Here is a 16,935-nt window from a genome sequence, read left to right as displayed (position 1 = left end):
TGTCCGATCTGCCCTTTTTACAGGAAATCAAGTCTTTTGAGACAAGTGTTGAACGTAGGTTTTTTTTTTTTTTTTGTAAATAGACAATTTTAGCATAAAATATATGCATGCATATAGACCAGACCTATAACACTAAAGGTCAATTTTCAAAGTAATTAGTCGCTTAGAATTAAATTGTTACTAGAAGAGACAAGTACATTTTAACTTAGAGGTTGAATAATGAATTATCGCACCCATGAGAGGATTGAGGAGTGACTCTTTCTCCAGTCACTGCAAAGGCAATGCCTTGCCAAAAAAAAATAATCAGTATCTCAACTGTTACAAGAATGTATTTTTTTTTGTTTGCTAGTGTTTTTTTTGTTTTTGTTTTTTGTTTTGTTTTTTTACTGATGGTGTGTGTTTTTCTTTTCTTTTTTTAATTATTATTTTTTGGGGGGTTTGCTTTTCTTTGCACACTGTTTGTGGTAGAAAGACAGTGTTATCACTAGCTACTAGTTTGGGGAAAAGCCCTCAGGGTGAGGGAGGGGGGCCGTTAGGGAGTTCACAGAAGGTCTGAAGGATTAGAAAATGAATTGAAAACAAATTGTGAGACCAAATGATGCATTTTTCTGCAGAGTCGATCATTGATCTCACCATGGAGAACACCAGATTTGTTCATGCTTACTAGAAAAAGAGGTCCACTCTACAGTGGCCAACGTGATGCCGTATGCAGTGTTCAACTATACTATGTATTATGTAGGTTCTATACAGTACTCTTATAGCTGTTTAGTATATGCAATTCTTAAATTATAGTTTTGAAACGGGCATTATGGGGGAATGATAGATTCCCCTGCCCCCGCTCTGCCAAAAAAATAAAATAATGAATGATAACCCATTTTATTACCCATCCTGACAGCATATACACTATTTGGAATTTGGGGTAGGCAATATAATTTAACACTACACTACACTAAACTTGGTGCTTTTGCTGTGAAACTATGAATACTTCTCATGTTTCTTCCTTTTGAGAGTTTGACTAGTTTCAAAAATGGCGGATAAAACCATGGCATGTAGACGTGTATAAATGAAAATGTGCAGAAAAGATTTGGAGGTGTTTGTTTTTGAACACATATATGCCCATTTAAAGGAAAATAAACATTGTGGTTCACTTATGTGATCTTTCGTTTGTAATAGGATTTAATGATTACATTGGAATTCACTTCTATATGGATTAAAACTTTGCACGCCTATTTTAACTCTCATCCAAAATCTGTTGACCATATACAACCTAACAAATTATTTTTATGCCGATACAAATTACATTTTAGCTGTAGTATACTGTTTTTGGCCCTCTAGGGGAGGTCTTGATTTCTCATACGTCCTAGAGGATGCTGGGGTCCACTTCATGACCATGGGGTATAGCCGGTTCCGCTGGAGCCATGGACACTTTAAGATTTTTCAAGGGTGTGAACCGGCTCCTCCCTCTATGCCCCTCCTCCAGACCTCAGTTTTAGAAATGTGCCCAGGCAGACTGGATGCACTTTAGGGGAGCTCTACTGAGCTTCTCCGAAAAGACTTATGTTAGGTTTTTTGTTTTCAGGGAGAACTGCTGGCAACAGTCTCCCTGCTTCGTGGGACTGAGGGGGCAGAAGTAGGAACCAACTTCCTGAATAGTTTCATGACTCTGCTTCTGGCTGACAGGACACCATTAGCTCCTGAAGGGTACTGAACGCTAGCCGTGTCTAGATGCTCACTCCCACAGCACGCCGTCACCCCCCTCACAGAGCCATAAGTCAGAAGACAGGTGAGTAGAAGAAGACAGATCTTCTATCAAGAAAAGTGACGGCTGAGGTACAGCGCGGCTGGCGGGAGCGCAGCGCACCATTGCTGCCTACACACACAGGCACTGCAGGGGGGGGGGGGGGGGGGGCTGGGGCCTGGGCAGCAAAAAAAACACCTCTATAAACTGGCAAAAAGAGGGCATAAGATGCCCAGGCACAGCCCTACCCCTGCCAGTGTAAATATTATGAAATGTTTCTGAGGTAAAAAGGGCGGAGCTTCTTCCTCAGGCAGCCAGCACACTGCTCAGTGCCATTTTCTCCTCAGGCTGCAGAGACATCGCTGGTCCTCCTTCACTTCTGACTACAAGTATCAGGGTGCAAAACGGGGGGCCACAAGCGAATTTGGTGCTTTACAAGTGTGTTTTACTGTGTGAAAAGCGCTGCATGTCAGTGGGCATTCTGTGTTCACAGGCATTAGATACTGGCGCTGGGGTTGTGAACTGGCTGCTCCTAAACTGTGTCCCTCTGACAGATTTTACTGTGGGTCTGTCCCCTATAAGTCCCAGTGTGTCTGTGTGTGTTGTACACGTGTGTAAGACATGTCAGAGGCAGGGAGTTCCTCCCCGGAGGAAACCATTTTAGGGACACAGAAGTGTAATGTGGTGGCGCTGCCGGCACACCAAGAGCCTGCATGGGTGAAAGAAATACGTGATAGTATGCATCATATCAATAGGAGATTAGATAAGTCTGAATCTCATACTGAGGGCTGGAGAAAATCTGTGGAAGATGTGATTTTTCAGGGCTCTGTTCTTCTATCCGCAGGCGACTCCTCTGGGTCACATAAGAGACAATTTGCGAATATTGTGAATACGGACACTGTTTCTTGTGTCGACGATAGTGACTCCAGAGAAATAGATCATAAATTGGCCAAAAAATATACAATATAGGATTGTGGCTATAAGGGAAGTTCTGGAAGTCACGGAAGCCACTCCTGTACCTCAGGAGAAGGCTTATATCTATAAAGAAAAGAAATCTAAGGTCACTTTCCCTCCTTCCCACGAGCTTAATACACTCTTTGAAGGGATGTGGGTGAATCCTGAAAGGAAATTTCGTATTCCCAAGAGAATTCAGATAGCTTATCCTTTCCCGGTGGAGGACAGGAAAAAATGGGAGTCAACCCCTATGTTAGACAGTGCACTGTCCAGGTTGACAAAGAAGGTAATTCTCCCTGCACCTGGCACGGCTTCACTAAAAGAGCCGGCAGACCGAAAAAATGGAAACTACATTGAAATTCATTTATGTTGCTAATGGTACGCTGCTCAGGCACACAATTGCTTGTGCGTGGGTGAGTCACGCTATTGAAAAATGGTCAGAAAGCGTGTCATCAGAAATTGACACGATTGATAAAGATGAGATACTCCTTAAGTTAGGGAATATCAAAGACGCTGCCGCATACATGATAGAAGCAATGAAGGATATTGGACTCTTGAGTTCACAAGCCGCTACCATGGCAGTATCGGCTCGGCGGGCGTTGTGGATTAGCCAGTGGAACGCGGATGCAGATTCCAAAAGAAATATGGAGGCTCTCCCATATAAAGGTGAGGCCTTATTTGGCGATGGACTGGATGTGTCCGTCTCGGCGGCTACCGCAGGTAAGTCGACATTTTTGCCCTCTGCGCCTGCATCGGCAAAAAAGACATATCACCCGCACATGCAGTCCTTTCGCCCCAATAAATACAAAAAAGTCTTTGGGGAGTTCCTCAAGTAGACATGATGGCATCTCGTCCCCCTTCTTTGCGGGTAGGGGAAGGAGAAAGGGAAAGAAGTCCACAGCAGCTTCAGGTTCCCTGACGAAGGCCAACACTGGCCGATACGCGTTGGAGCAAACGAACTTTACTACCTTCATACATCGGTTTACCTACTGACCATCTAACTAACAGAGCGCCAGAACCAGAGACCAGAAGGACGGAGAAGACGACGAAAGATAGACGGGACCCGGAGCGACCCGAGACTGGTCACGTGGTTAGACCAACCCGGAAGTGCAGGAGAACGCCGGGCCGCGACCGACACGGAGAAGACCGCTGGCGGAGGGACAAGGAGACAGAGCAGAAGCTAAAAGGTAAGGGACTCTGTAGGAGAGGAGAAGGCGTGGCGGACAGCACTAACTGTGCTAGAAGCAGCCCCTACCTCTCTCTCCAAGACTCATGACTGTTTCCCTTCTGTCCAGGGCACCGTGTTGCGCTCATTAGAGCGACATCAGGGTGACCCAGGGCTTAGAGGGGCACAGCCTGTCCGGAGTCCTAACTACCTTAGCACTCACCATACCCTGACCCCTCATCGCCAGCGGCAACCCAGGGGTACCCCACATATTTTTCTTGGTCCTTTTTCTTTTTCTCCTCTTTTTTTCCGGATCCAAAGACATTAGAATACTTCACCTGAAGCTCTGGACATTCGCCTTGCACATATTAACAATTCACTCAGAGGTGGGACGCCACCATTCTGAAGTGACCTGCATTTTTAGAAAAATTTCCACCTCTATAACAAGGAACTCCATCGCTGTTTCTGACAGCAGAGGAATATCCTCATACACACTTTTCCCAACCCCCCCCCTTTTTTTCTTTTTATCACACTCCTAGCATTTATTATTCATTATAGAATAAAAACAGAATCTTTCAATATATTACTGTTTATTGTATCTTTCATTATCAGTATCACGTTACTCATTGTGTTAAGGGTATCAAACTGCATATTGTTTTAGGATTCAAACCATTATACACCTCGTTACACACACCATAGACATCAGGCGCACCTGTGAAAACCCGTTATCATTATTGTCTACGTGAAGTATTCTTGGAGGTGCTTCATCCATAGGTTGCAGCCCACACAAAATATCCAGACACACGAGCGCCATTCACCCCCCTTTTGTACAATCCAAAAATTATGTCAGGATCAGGTCATAGTCCTGGTACCTTTAGTCACAACAAGGGGAGGGTTTTTTTTCAAGCCTTTTTGCAGTTCCGAAGCCGGACGGCTCGGTCAGACCAATCCTAAAAAATCTGAATCTCTACTTGAAACGATTCAAGTTCAAAATGGAATCACTGAGGGCAGTGATTTCCAGTCTGGAAGAGGGGGACTTCATTGTGTCTGTAGACATAAAAGATGCTTACCTGCATGTTCCCATTTATCCTCACCAGGCTTATCTGTGATTCGCGGTTCAAGATTGCCATTACCAATTCCAGACGTTACCTTTCGGTCTCTCCACGGCGCCGAGGGTATTCACCAAGGTGATGGCGGAGATGATGGTTCTGCGTCAAAAAGAAGTCAATCTATTTCCTTATCTAGACGATCTCCTGATAAAGGCGAGATCCAGGGAGCATTTGTTACAAAACATCACACTCTCCCTGTCAATACTCCCAACAACACGGTTGGATCATAAATTATCCAAAGTCCACAGTTGGAACCGACGACAAGATTGTCTTTTCTCGGGATGATTCTGGACACAAGTTCAGAGAGTATTTCTTCTGGTGGAAAAGGCTCTGGAAATCCAGAAAATGGTAGAACAGATATTGAAACCATTGAGTGTGTCGATCCATCAGTGATTCGGTTGTTGGGGAAGATGGTGGCGGCCTACGAGGCCATACAGTTTGGCAGGTTTCATGCCAGGGTATTCCAGTGGGACCTGTTGGACAAGTGGTCGGGATCCCACCTACACATGCACCGGAAAATAATCCTGTCGTCAAAAGCCAGGATTTCGCTCCTGTGGTGGCTACACAGTTTTCACCTACTAGAGGGACGCAGGTTCGGGATTCAGGACTGGGTCCTGGTAACCACGGATGCAAGTCTCCGAGGCTGGGGAGCTGTCACTCAGGGGGAAAGCTTCCAAGGAAAATGGTCAAGTCAGGAAGCCTGCCTTCATATAAACGTGCTGTAATTGAGAGCCATTTGCTATGGCCTTCAACAAGCGGTACATCTTCAAGATCATTCCGTGCAGATCCAGTCGGACAATGTAACGGCAGTCGCGTACATAAACAGGCAGGGCGTAACGAAAAGCAGAGCGGCAATGGCAGAGGTGACGAATATCCTCCTCTGAGCAGAAAGACATGTAAAGGCTCTGTCGGCAATTTTCATTCCAGGAGTAGACAACTGGGAAGCAGACACGATCTCCATCCAGGAGAGTGGGGCCTCCACCAAGAAGTCTTCGCAGAGGTGACAAGTCTTTGGGGAGTTCCTCAAGTAGACATGATGGCATCTCGTCTCAACAAGAAACTTCAGAAATATTGTTCCAGGTCGAGAGACCCTCAAGCAAGAGCAGTGGATGCACTAGTGGCCCAGTGGGTGTTTGTCTTCCCTCCACTTCCGCTGATCCCAAAGGTGCTCAGGAACATAAGGAGAACAAGAGTTTGAGCAATCTTTATTGCCCTAGACTGGCCAAGGAGGTCTTGGTACCCAGATCTTCAGGAGTTGCTCATAGAAGATCCTCGGCCTCTTCCTCTTTGCGAGGACCTGCTGCAGCAAGGGCCATGCGTGTATCAAGACTTACCGCAGCTACGTTTGACGGCATGGCTGTTGAGCGCCGGATCCTAGCCCGTAAGGGTATTCCCAAGGAAGTCATCCCAACCCTTATTCCGGGAAGGAGTAACGTCGAAACATTACCACCGTATTTGGAGAAAATATGTGTCTTAGTGTGAATCCAGGAAGGCTCCTACGGAAGAGTGTCAGTTGGGACATTTTCTCCATTTTCTGCAGGCTGGTGTGGAGGCGGGCTTCCGATTGGGGTCAATCAAGGTCCAGATTTCGGCCTTGTCAGTGTTCTTCCAAAAACAATTGGCCTCTCTTCCAGAGGTACAGACCTTTGTCAAAGGGGTTCTGCGCATCCAGCCTCCATTTGTGCCTCCAGTGGCACCATGGGACCTTTCAATCGGATTGGTTTGAGCCTCTACAAGAGATAGAGTTGAAGTTTCTCACTTGGAAAGTGGTGATGCTTTTGGCATTGACATCCGCACGGCGGGTGTCTGAGTTGGGGGCCTTGTCTCACAAGAGCCCTTACCTGATCTTCCATGAAGACAGGGCAGAGTTGAGAACTTGTCAACATTTTCTTCCAAAGGTGGTTTCATCTTTCCACATAAACCAACCTATTGTGGTGCCAGTAGTTACCGACACGTTCACTGAATCAAAGTCTCTAGATGTGGTTAGAGCTTTGAAGATTTATGTCGCTAGAACAGCTCGAATACGGAAAACAGAGTCTTTGTCCTGTATGCTCCCAACAAGATTGGGTATCCTGCTTCCAAGCAGACTATTGCGCGTTGGATCAGAAGTACGATTCAGCATGCTCATACTACGGCTGGATTGCCGTTACCGACGTCTGAGAAGGCCCATTCCACTAGGAAGGTGGGCTCCTCCTGGGCGGCTGCCCGGGGGGTCTTGGAATTGCAACTTTGCCGAGCAGCTACTTGGTCGGGGTCAAACACATTTGCAAAATTCTACAAGTTTGACACCTTGGCCGATGAAGACCTCAAGTTCGGTCAATCGGTGTTGCAGGGTCATCCGCACTCTCCCGCCCGTACTGGAGCTTTGGTATAAACCCCATGGTCATGAAGTGGACGCCAGCATCCTCTAGGACGTATTAGAAAACAGGATTTTGATACCTACCGGTAAATCCTTTTCTCCTAGTCCGTAGAGGATGCTGGGCGCCCGTCTCAGTGCGTACTTTACCTGCAGTTTTGTTTATTGGAGTTACACAAGTTGTGTTTTATTAGTTTCAGCATGTTTGCTGTAATTGGTTAATGCCTGTTGGCGTGTGTTTTGCTGAATGCCATGTTGTGCGGCATGGTTGAGGTGTGAGCTGGTATGTATCTCACCATTAGTATTAAAGTAAATCCTTTCCTCGAAATGTCAGTCTACCTGGGCACAGTTCCTATAACTGAGGTCTGGAGGAGGGGCATAGAGGGAGGAGCCAGTTCACACCCTTGAAAAGTCTTAAGTGCCCATGGCTCCTGCGGAACCGTCTATATCCCATGGTCATGAAGTGGACCCCAGCATCCTCTATGGACTAGGAGAAAAGGATTTACCGGTAGGTATCAAAATCCTATTTTCTGGAGGACTGAAGCCAGGTATGTTAAAAAAAAAAAAAAAATTCTCTTGCAGAAAGCTAAACCGTTCCTTCTTTAAAGCACTTCATTATTGGTTTATTGATCTTTTCAGTAGTTAGGTATAATGTTTTTACCAGTATTTTTTCTCTTTGGGGGTTGTACCCCTTTATTTTGACCATGATGAGCATTTTTAACAGTGATCCGTTCATTTTCATAATTTTTTCTTTTTTCTTCATTGACTTATGCACAGTGCATTTTGGCAATGGGGTTTACATTTCATTCTTTTCATTGTTTACTACAATGTATCAAACATTCTGTAAGCAACACATCCAGTTATAGGTACAGAAATATTTGTAAATGTTGAAGGTAAACTTGCATCACTGAACAGGTTCTCGTGCTACATTGTAAAACTTCCTCCTTTTATTGAAATATCTGTAGTGCCAGAAGCTACTGCCTATTACATTTATTTACAAACGTCTCTAAGAAGTAATATTGACATAATTAGCAAAAGTGCATTTAGTTACAATATTGTTACTCTAGGGGTGAACAACTCCAATTCACCTGGCACCCAGACAGTGCTCTGGGCAGCGTGATAATAAACTATCACTCTACTCTCACTCCCTCAACAACTGCTTTTTATATGTGTAATGGACTTGGGGCCTAATTCATACCTGATCGTAAACAGTAACCTTTTTCTCTGGCAGGGTCCACAGGTTATCCACAGGATAACATTGGGCTATGATGAAGTGACAGCAGACTTGCACCAATCGGTCAAAGCTTTTCGGCCTCCCAGCATGCAATGGGCCTGTCCATATATCCCCGCCTCCTGGCTCAGGCAAATTAGTTTTTTGTTTGGTGCGGCAGGAGCCGGACCATGGTCATTGAGCTGCTGTTTTTAGCAGCCCTAAGCTTTTCTATAGTCTTGCTATTTTTTTTTCTTGAGTGATCTTTCTAAAAAGCATCTTATATGTACCTTAGATAGAGTCGCTCCAACAACCCTCCGCCGGGTTGCGACAACGCTTACCCATGAGTACAGTGCTGTTTCGGCGGGGTCTGTGTCGGATAAACTAGCATGTTCAGCAGACGTTACCAGGCTGTGGCCGGAGCACGGGGAGAAGGTAAGGCATCTGTCCGCTTAGTAGGGGAATACGGACACAGCCGCACTGTTTTAGGAGGAGACTACCATACAGTCGCTGACGCGGCTGCCACCTCGGGTGCACCAGCGCTAGGCCTTAGGGGATCATAGGCTCCAGGAATAGTATGAGACCGCGATCCCTAGGGTTGATGTCAGCAGTGGGGAGTCAGACGCTCTGAGCCTGGTCGCCACTCCCCCCGGTTCATGACCCAGTTTCCTCTGAGTCTCCTGCCATGAACTGGTTTCCCGCTTCCGTCTGAGAAGCTGTAGATGAAGGGGACCCAATTGCAGCATAGGCAGCTGTGTGACTGGTGCGTCTGTGTTCACTGAGTGTGTACGTTAGTAGCGTCTGGATCCACTCAGCATTCGCAAACGTATTGATCGGTCCTGGAAGTGGGGTGAGTCTCCCTCTATCCCACTGTACTGAGTACGGGTAATACAGCACTAAGTCTCTATCTACCTTTTGAGTACGAATAGTTAGATAGGTGCCTATTGCATATGAGTTTGTATACGATTACTGTTTTCTTTCACTATGCGTCTGAATACGGTATATCTGTTTAAATATGATTCAGTAATATGTTCTCCTACATACTTGAAATGTATTTGTAGTTGATTATGTGCTCATATTGCTTATTATACTAATACTAATACTAGGATTCACCAGTGGAATGCTGATGCAGATTCCAAAAGAAATATGGAGGCTCTCCCGTATAAAGGTGAGGCCTTGTTTGGTGATGGGCTGGATGCGTTGGTCTCGGCGCAGGTAAGTCGACATTCTTGCCTTATGCTCCCTACACCGGCGAAAAAGACACATCACTCTCACATACAGTCCTTTCGGCCCAACAAATACAAAAAGGCCAAAGATCTCCCCTTTTTTTGCAGGAAGGGGAAAAGGAAAGAAATCCGCAGCGTCTCCCAGATCGCAGGAGCAGAAGTCCACCCCTGCTTCTGCCAAATCTGCAGCATAACGTTGGGGCTCCCTTGCGGGAGTCCGCTCAGGTGCGAGCACGTCTGAAGCTTTTCAGCCAAATCTGTATTCAATCTGGCCTGGACCAATGGGTCTTACATATAGTGTCCCATGGGTACAAACTAGAGTTTCAAGACGTTCCCCCCCCCCCCCCGTGCCGATTTTTCAAATCGACCTTGCCAGCTTCTCTTCCGGGAAGAGAGGCAGTAACAACGGCAATTCAAAAATTGTCAGGATCAGGTCATTGTCCTGGTACCCTTGGCACAGTAAGGAGAGGGTTTTTTATTCAAGCCTCTTCGTAGTTCCGAAGCCGGACGGCTCGGTCAGACCGATTTTAAACCTGAAAAATCTGAATCTCTACCTGAAAAGGTTCAAGTTCAAGATGGAATCCCTGAGGGTAGTGATTTCCAGTCTGAAAGAGGGGGACTTCATGGTGTCAGTAGACATAAAAGATGCTTACTTGCATGTTCCCATTTATCCTCCTCACCAAGCTTATCTGAGATTCGCAGTACAGGATTGCCATTACCAGTTTCAGACGTTGCCGTTCGGACTCTCCACGGCACCGAGGGTATTGACCAAGGTGATGGCGGAGATTATGGTCCTCCTTCGTTAAAAAGGAGTAGATTATAATTCCTTATCTGGACGATCTCCTGATAAAAGCGAGATCCAGGGAACAGTTGGTGCAGAACATCGCACTCTACCTGTCAATACTCCAACAACACGGTTAGATCATGAATTTTCCGAAGTCGCAGTTGGAACCGACGACAAGATTGTCCTTTTTAGGGATGATTCTGGACACACAAGTATGGAGAGTATTTCTTCCAGTGGAAAAGGCTCTGGAAATCCAGAAAATGGTCAAATATTGAAACCAACAAGCGTGTCGATCCATCAATGCATTCGGTTGTTGGGGAAAATGGTAGTGGCCTACGAGGCCATACAGTTTGGCCGATTTCATGCCAGAGTATTCCAGTGGGACCTGTTGGACAAGTGGTCCAGATCCCACCTACACATACACCGGAAAATAATCCTGTCCCCCAAAGCCAGGATTTCACTCCTGTGGTGGCTACACAGTTCTCACCTACTAGAGGAACGCAGGTTTGGGATTCACGACTGGGTCCTAATAACCACGGATGCAAGTCTGCGAGGCTGGAGAGCTGTCGCACAGGGGGAAAGCTTCCAAGGAAAATGGTCACGTCAGGAAGCCTGCCTTCACATATAAACATTCTGTAATTGAGAGCCATTTACAACGGCCTTCTACAAGCGGTACATCTTCTTCAAGATCCCGTGCAGATCCAGTTGGACAATGTAACAGCAGTCCTGTACATAAACAGGCAAGGCGGAACGAAAAGCAGAGCGGCAATGGCAGAGGTGATAAGGATTCTCCTCTGGGCAGAAAGACATGTTAAAGCTCTGTCAGCAATTTTCATTTCGGGAGTGGACAACTGGGAAGAAGACTTCCTCAGCAGACACAATCTCCATCCAGGAGAGTGGGGCCTCCACCAAGAAGTCTTCGCAGAGTTGACAGGTCTTTGGGGAATTCCTCAAATAGACATGATGGCGTCTCGTCGCAACAAGAAGCTTCAGAGATATTGTTTCAGGTCGAGAGACCCTCAAGCAATAACAGTGGATGCACTGGTGGCCCAGTGGGTGTTTCGGTTGGTGTATGTCTTCCCTCCACTTCCACTGATTCCAAAAGTTCTCAAAATAATAAGAACAACAAGAGTTTGAGCAATCTTCATTGCCCCAGACTGGCCAAGGAGGGCTTGATATCCAGATCTTCAGGAGTTGCTCATAGAAGATCCTCAGCCTCTTCCTCCTCGAGAGGACATACTATAGCAGGGGCCGTGTGTGTATCAAGACTTACCGCGGCTACATTTAACGGCATGGCTGTTGAGCGTCGGATCCTAGCCCGAAAGGGTATTCCCAAGGAAGTCATCCCCACTCTTATTCATGCCAGGAAAGGAGTAGTGTCTAAACATTACCACCGTATTTGGAGAAAATATGTGTCTTGGTGTGAATCCAAGAAGGCTCCTACGAAAGAGTTTGAGTTGGGACGTTTTCTCCATTTTCTGTAGGCTGATGTGGATGCGGGCCTTAGATTGGGGTCAATCAAGGTGTTTTCTTTCAAAAACGTTCGTGAAAGGGGTTCTGCACATCCAGCCTCCATTTGTGCCTCCAGTGGCACCATGGGACCTTAATGTGGTGTTGCAGATCCTTCAATCGGGTTGGTTTGAGCCTCTACAAGAGATAGAGTTGAAGTTTCTCACTTGGAAAGTGGTGATGCTTTTGGCATTGGCATCCGCAAGGCGGTTGTCTGATTTGGGGGCCTTGTCCCACAAGAGCCTTTACCTGATCTTCCATGAAGATAGGGCAGAGTTGAGAACTCGTCAACATTTTCTTCCAAAGGTGGTTTTCTCTTTCCACATAAACCAACCTATTGTGGTGCCAGTTGCTACTGACACGTTCGCTGAGTAAAAGTCTCTAGATGTGGTAAGAGCTTTGAAGGTTTATGTCGCTAGAACAGCTCGAATACGGAAAACAGGTTTTGTTTGTCCTGTATGCTCCCAACAAGATTGGATGTCCTGCTTCCAAGCAGACTATTGCGCGCTGGATCAGAGGTACGATTCAGCAAGCTCATTCTACGGCTGGATTGCCGTTACCGATATCGGTGAAGGCCCATTCTACCAGGAAGGTGGGCTCCTCCTGGGCGGCTGCCCGGGGGTCTCGGCATTACAAATTTGCCGAGCAGCTACTTGGTCAGGGTCAAACACATTTGCAAAATTCTACAAGTTTGACACCTTGGCCGATGAGGACCTCAACTTCGGTCAATCGCTGCTGCAGGGTCATCCGCACTCTCCCGCCCGTACTGGAGCTTTGGTATAAACCCCATGGTCTTGATGTCGTCCCCAGCATCCTCTAGGACGTATGAGAAAATAGGATTTTGATAACCTACCGGTAAATCCTTTTCTCCTAGTCCGTAGAGGATGCTGGGCGCCCGTCCCAGTGCGTACTTTACCTGCAGTTTAGTTATTACAATTACACAAGTTGTGTTATCTTGGTTTCAGCATGTTGCTGCAATTAGTTCATGCCTGTTGGCGTGTGTTATGTTGAATGCCATGTGTGCGGCATGGTTGAGGGTGTGAGTTGGTAGATATCTCACCACTAGTTAAGTAATTCCTTTCCTCGAAATGTCAGTCTCCCTGGGCACAGTTCCTACAACTGAGGTCTGGAGGAGCCAGTTCACACCCAATGAAAAGTCTTTAGAGTGCCCATGTCTCCTGCGGATCCCGTCTATACCCAATGGTCTTGATGTCGTCCCCAGCATCCTCTACGGACTAGGAGAAAAGGATTTACCGGTAGGTTATCAGAATCCTATTTTTCCCAGTCTTGGGCAGTCATAAGACCAGCCATGGCTTCAGCTTGGATGGCAAAGGCAGTGGCTGCCTGGGCTGATGCATTGGAAGGGGATCTTTCAATGGCATCTAGAGAGCAAAAATCCCATGTAGCACATATAAAACAGGCTGCGATGTTCTTGGAAGAAGCAGCCGTGGGCAGCAATTAGATTACCTTTTGGCACAAATAACACATAATACAGTCTGGGAAACTGTATATGTGTAAAAAACCCCGCCATTAATGTTATACAAACGCCGGAGAAGCCCGCCGCTGAGGGGGCGGGGCCTTCTTCCTCAGCACACCAGCGCCATTTTCTCTTCACAGCTCCGCTGGAAGGACGCTCCCCAGGCTCTCCCCTGCAGTATCCTGTACAAGAAGGGTAAAAAAGAGAGGGGGGGGACATAAATTTAGGCGCAAAGTGTATAATAAGCAGCTATTGGGAAAAATCACTCATTTTAGTGAAAATCCCTGTTATATAGCGCTGTGGTGTGTGCTGGCATACTCTCTCTCTCTGTCTCCCCAAAGGATTTGTGGGGTCCTGTCCTCAGTCAGAGCATTCCCTATGTGTGTGCGGTGTGTCGGTACGGCTGTGTCGACATGTTTGATGAGGGTTACGTGGAGGCGGAGCAGGAGCAGATAAATGTGGATATGTGGAAGGTCTTAACAGACCGTGTCAACTCCTTACATAAAAGGTTCGATGACGCAGCAGCCTTGGGACAGCCGGGATCTCAGCCCGCGCCTGCCCAGGCGTCTCAGAGGCCATCAGGGGCTCATAAACGCCCGCTAGCTCAGATGGTAGACACAGATGTCGACACGGAGTCTGACTCCAGTGTAGATGAGGATAAGACAAATGTACAGTCTACAAAGGCCATCCGATGCATGATTACTGCAATGAAAAATGTATTGCACATTTCTGATGTTAACCCGGTTACTACCAAGAGGGGTACTATGTTTGGGGAGAAAAAGCAGCCAGTGTCTTTTCCCCCATCTGATGAATTAAATGAATTGTGTGAAGAAGCGTGGAGTTCCCCTGATAAGAAACTAGTAATTTCTAGGAGGTTACTGATGGCGTACCCTTTCCCGCCAACGGACAGGTTACGTTGGGAAACATCCCCTAGGGTGGACGCTCACACGCTTATCAAAAAAGGTGGCACTGCCGTCTCAGGATACGGCCGCCCTAAAGGAGCCTGCGGATAGAAAGCAGGAAGCTATCCTGAAGTCTGTGTATACACACTCGGGTACTATACTGAGACCTGCTATTGCTTCAGCATGGATGTGTAGTGCTGCAGCAGCATGGTCTGATACCCTGTCAGACAACATTGATTCCCTCGACAGGGATACTATTTTGCTAACCATAGAACATATAAAAGACGTCGTCTTATATATGCGGGATGCACAGAGGGACATTTGCCTGCTGGCATCTAGAATTAATGCAATGTCCATTTCTGCCAGGAGAGTATTATGGACTCGGCAGTGGACAGGTGATACTGATTCTAAAAAACACATGGAGGTTTTGCCTTATAAGGGTGAGGAATTGTTTGGGGACGGTCTCTCGGACCTCGTATCCACAGCAACAGCTGGGAAGTCAACTTTTTTACCTCAGGTTCCCTCACAGCCTAAGAAAGCACCGTATTATCATGTACAGTCCTTTCGGCCTCAGAAAGGCAAGCGGGTCAGAGGCGCATCCTTTCTGCCCAGAGGCAGGGGTAGAGGAAAGAAGCTGCACCAGGCAGCCAGTTCCCAGGAACAAAAATCCTCCCCCGCTTCCACTAAGTCCACCGCATGACGCTGGGGCTCCACAGGCGGAGCCAGGTGCGGTGGGGGCGCGTCTCCGAAACTTCAGCAACCAGTGGGTTCGCTCACAGGTGTATCTCTGGGCTGTACAAATTGTATCTCAGGGATACAAGCTGGAGTTCGAGGCGACTCCCCCTCGCCGTTACCTCAAATCAGCCTTGCCAGCATGCTCCCAGGGAAAGGGAGGTAGTACTGGCGGCAATTCACAAGCTGTACCTCCAGCAGGTGATCATCAAGGTCCCCCTCCTTCAACAGGGAAGGGGGTACTATTCCACAATGTTTGTGGTACCGAAACCAGACGGTTCGGTGAGACCCATTCTGAATTTAAAATCCTTGAACACTTATATAAAGAAGTTCAAGTTCAAAATGGAATCGCTCAGAGCGGTCATTGCAAGCCTGGAAGAGGGGGATTTTATGGTGTCACTGGACATCAAGGATGCTTACTTGCATGTCCCCATTTACCCACCTCACCAGGAGTACCTCAGGTTTGTGGTACAGGATTGTCATTACCAATTCCAGACGTTGCCGTTTGGTCTGTCCACGGCACCGAGAGTATTTACCAAGGTAATGGCCGAAATGATGATACTCCTTCGGAAGAAGGGAGTTATAATTATCCCGTACTTGGACGATCTCCTTATAAAGGCGAGGTCCAGAGAGCAGTTGTTAGTCAGCGTAGCACTATCTCGGGAAGTGTTGCAACAGCACGGCTGGATTCTGAATATCCCAAAGTCTCAGCTGATTCCTGCGACGCGTCTGCTTTTCCTGGGCATGATTCTGGACACAGAACAGAAGAAGGTGTTTCTCCCGGTGGAGGAGGCCCAGGAATTGTCATCTCTGGTCAGGGACCTCCTGAAACCAAAACAGGTGTCGGTGCATCACTGCACGCGAGTCCTGGGAAAGATGGTGGCTTCTTACGAAGCAATTCCCTTCGGCAGATTCCATGCAAGGATCTTTCAGTGGGATCTGTTAGACAAATGGTCCGGATCGCATCTTCAGATGCATCGGTTGATCACCCTGTCCCCAAGGGCCAGGGTGTCTCTGCTGTGATGGCTGCAGAGTGCTCATCTTCTCGAGGGCCGCAGATTCGGCATACAGGACTGGGTCCTGGTGACCACGGATGCAAGCCTCCGAGGTTGGGGGGCAGTCACTCAGGGAAGGAACTTCCAAGGACAGTGGTCAAGTCGGGAGACTTCCCTACACATAAATATTCTGGAACTAAGGGCCATTTACAATGCCCTGAGTCAAGCAGAACCCCTGCTTCAAAACCAACCGGTGCTGATGCAGTCAGACAACATCACGGCGGTCGCCCATGTAAACCGCCAGGGCGGCACAAGAAGCAGGATGGCGATGGCAGAAGCCACAAGGATTCTTCGATGGGCGGAGAATCACGTGCTAGCACTGTCAGCAGTGTTCATTCCGGGAGTGGACAACTGGGAAGCAGATTTCCTCAGCAGGCACGACCTCCACCCGGGAGAGTGGGGACTTCACCCAGAAGTCTTCACGCAGATTGTAAACCGTTGGGAACGGCCACAGGTGGACATGATGGCGTCCCGCCTCAACAACAAGCTAAAAAAATATTGCGCCAGGTCAAGGGACTCTCAGGCGATAGCTGTGGACGCACTAGTGACACCGTGGGTGTACCAGTCGATTTATGTGTTCCCTCCTCTTCCTCTCATACCCAAGGTACTGAGGATAGTAAGAAAGAGAGGAGTAAGAACTATACTCATTGTTCCGGATTGGCCAAGAAGAACTTGGTATCCAGAACTACAAGAAATGATCTCAGAGGACCCATGGCCT

The sequence above is a fragment of the Pseudophryne corroboree genome, chromosome 10 (genome assembly GCF_028390025.1).
Source record: "Pseudophryne corroboree isolate aPseCor3 chromosome 10, aPseCor3.hap2, whole genome shotgun sequence".
NCBI lineage: Eukaryota > Metazoa > Chordata > Amphibia > Anura > Myobatrachidae > Pseudophryne > Pseudophryne corroboree.
This window is presented reverse-complemented; position numbering follows the sequence as displayed.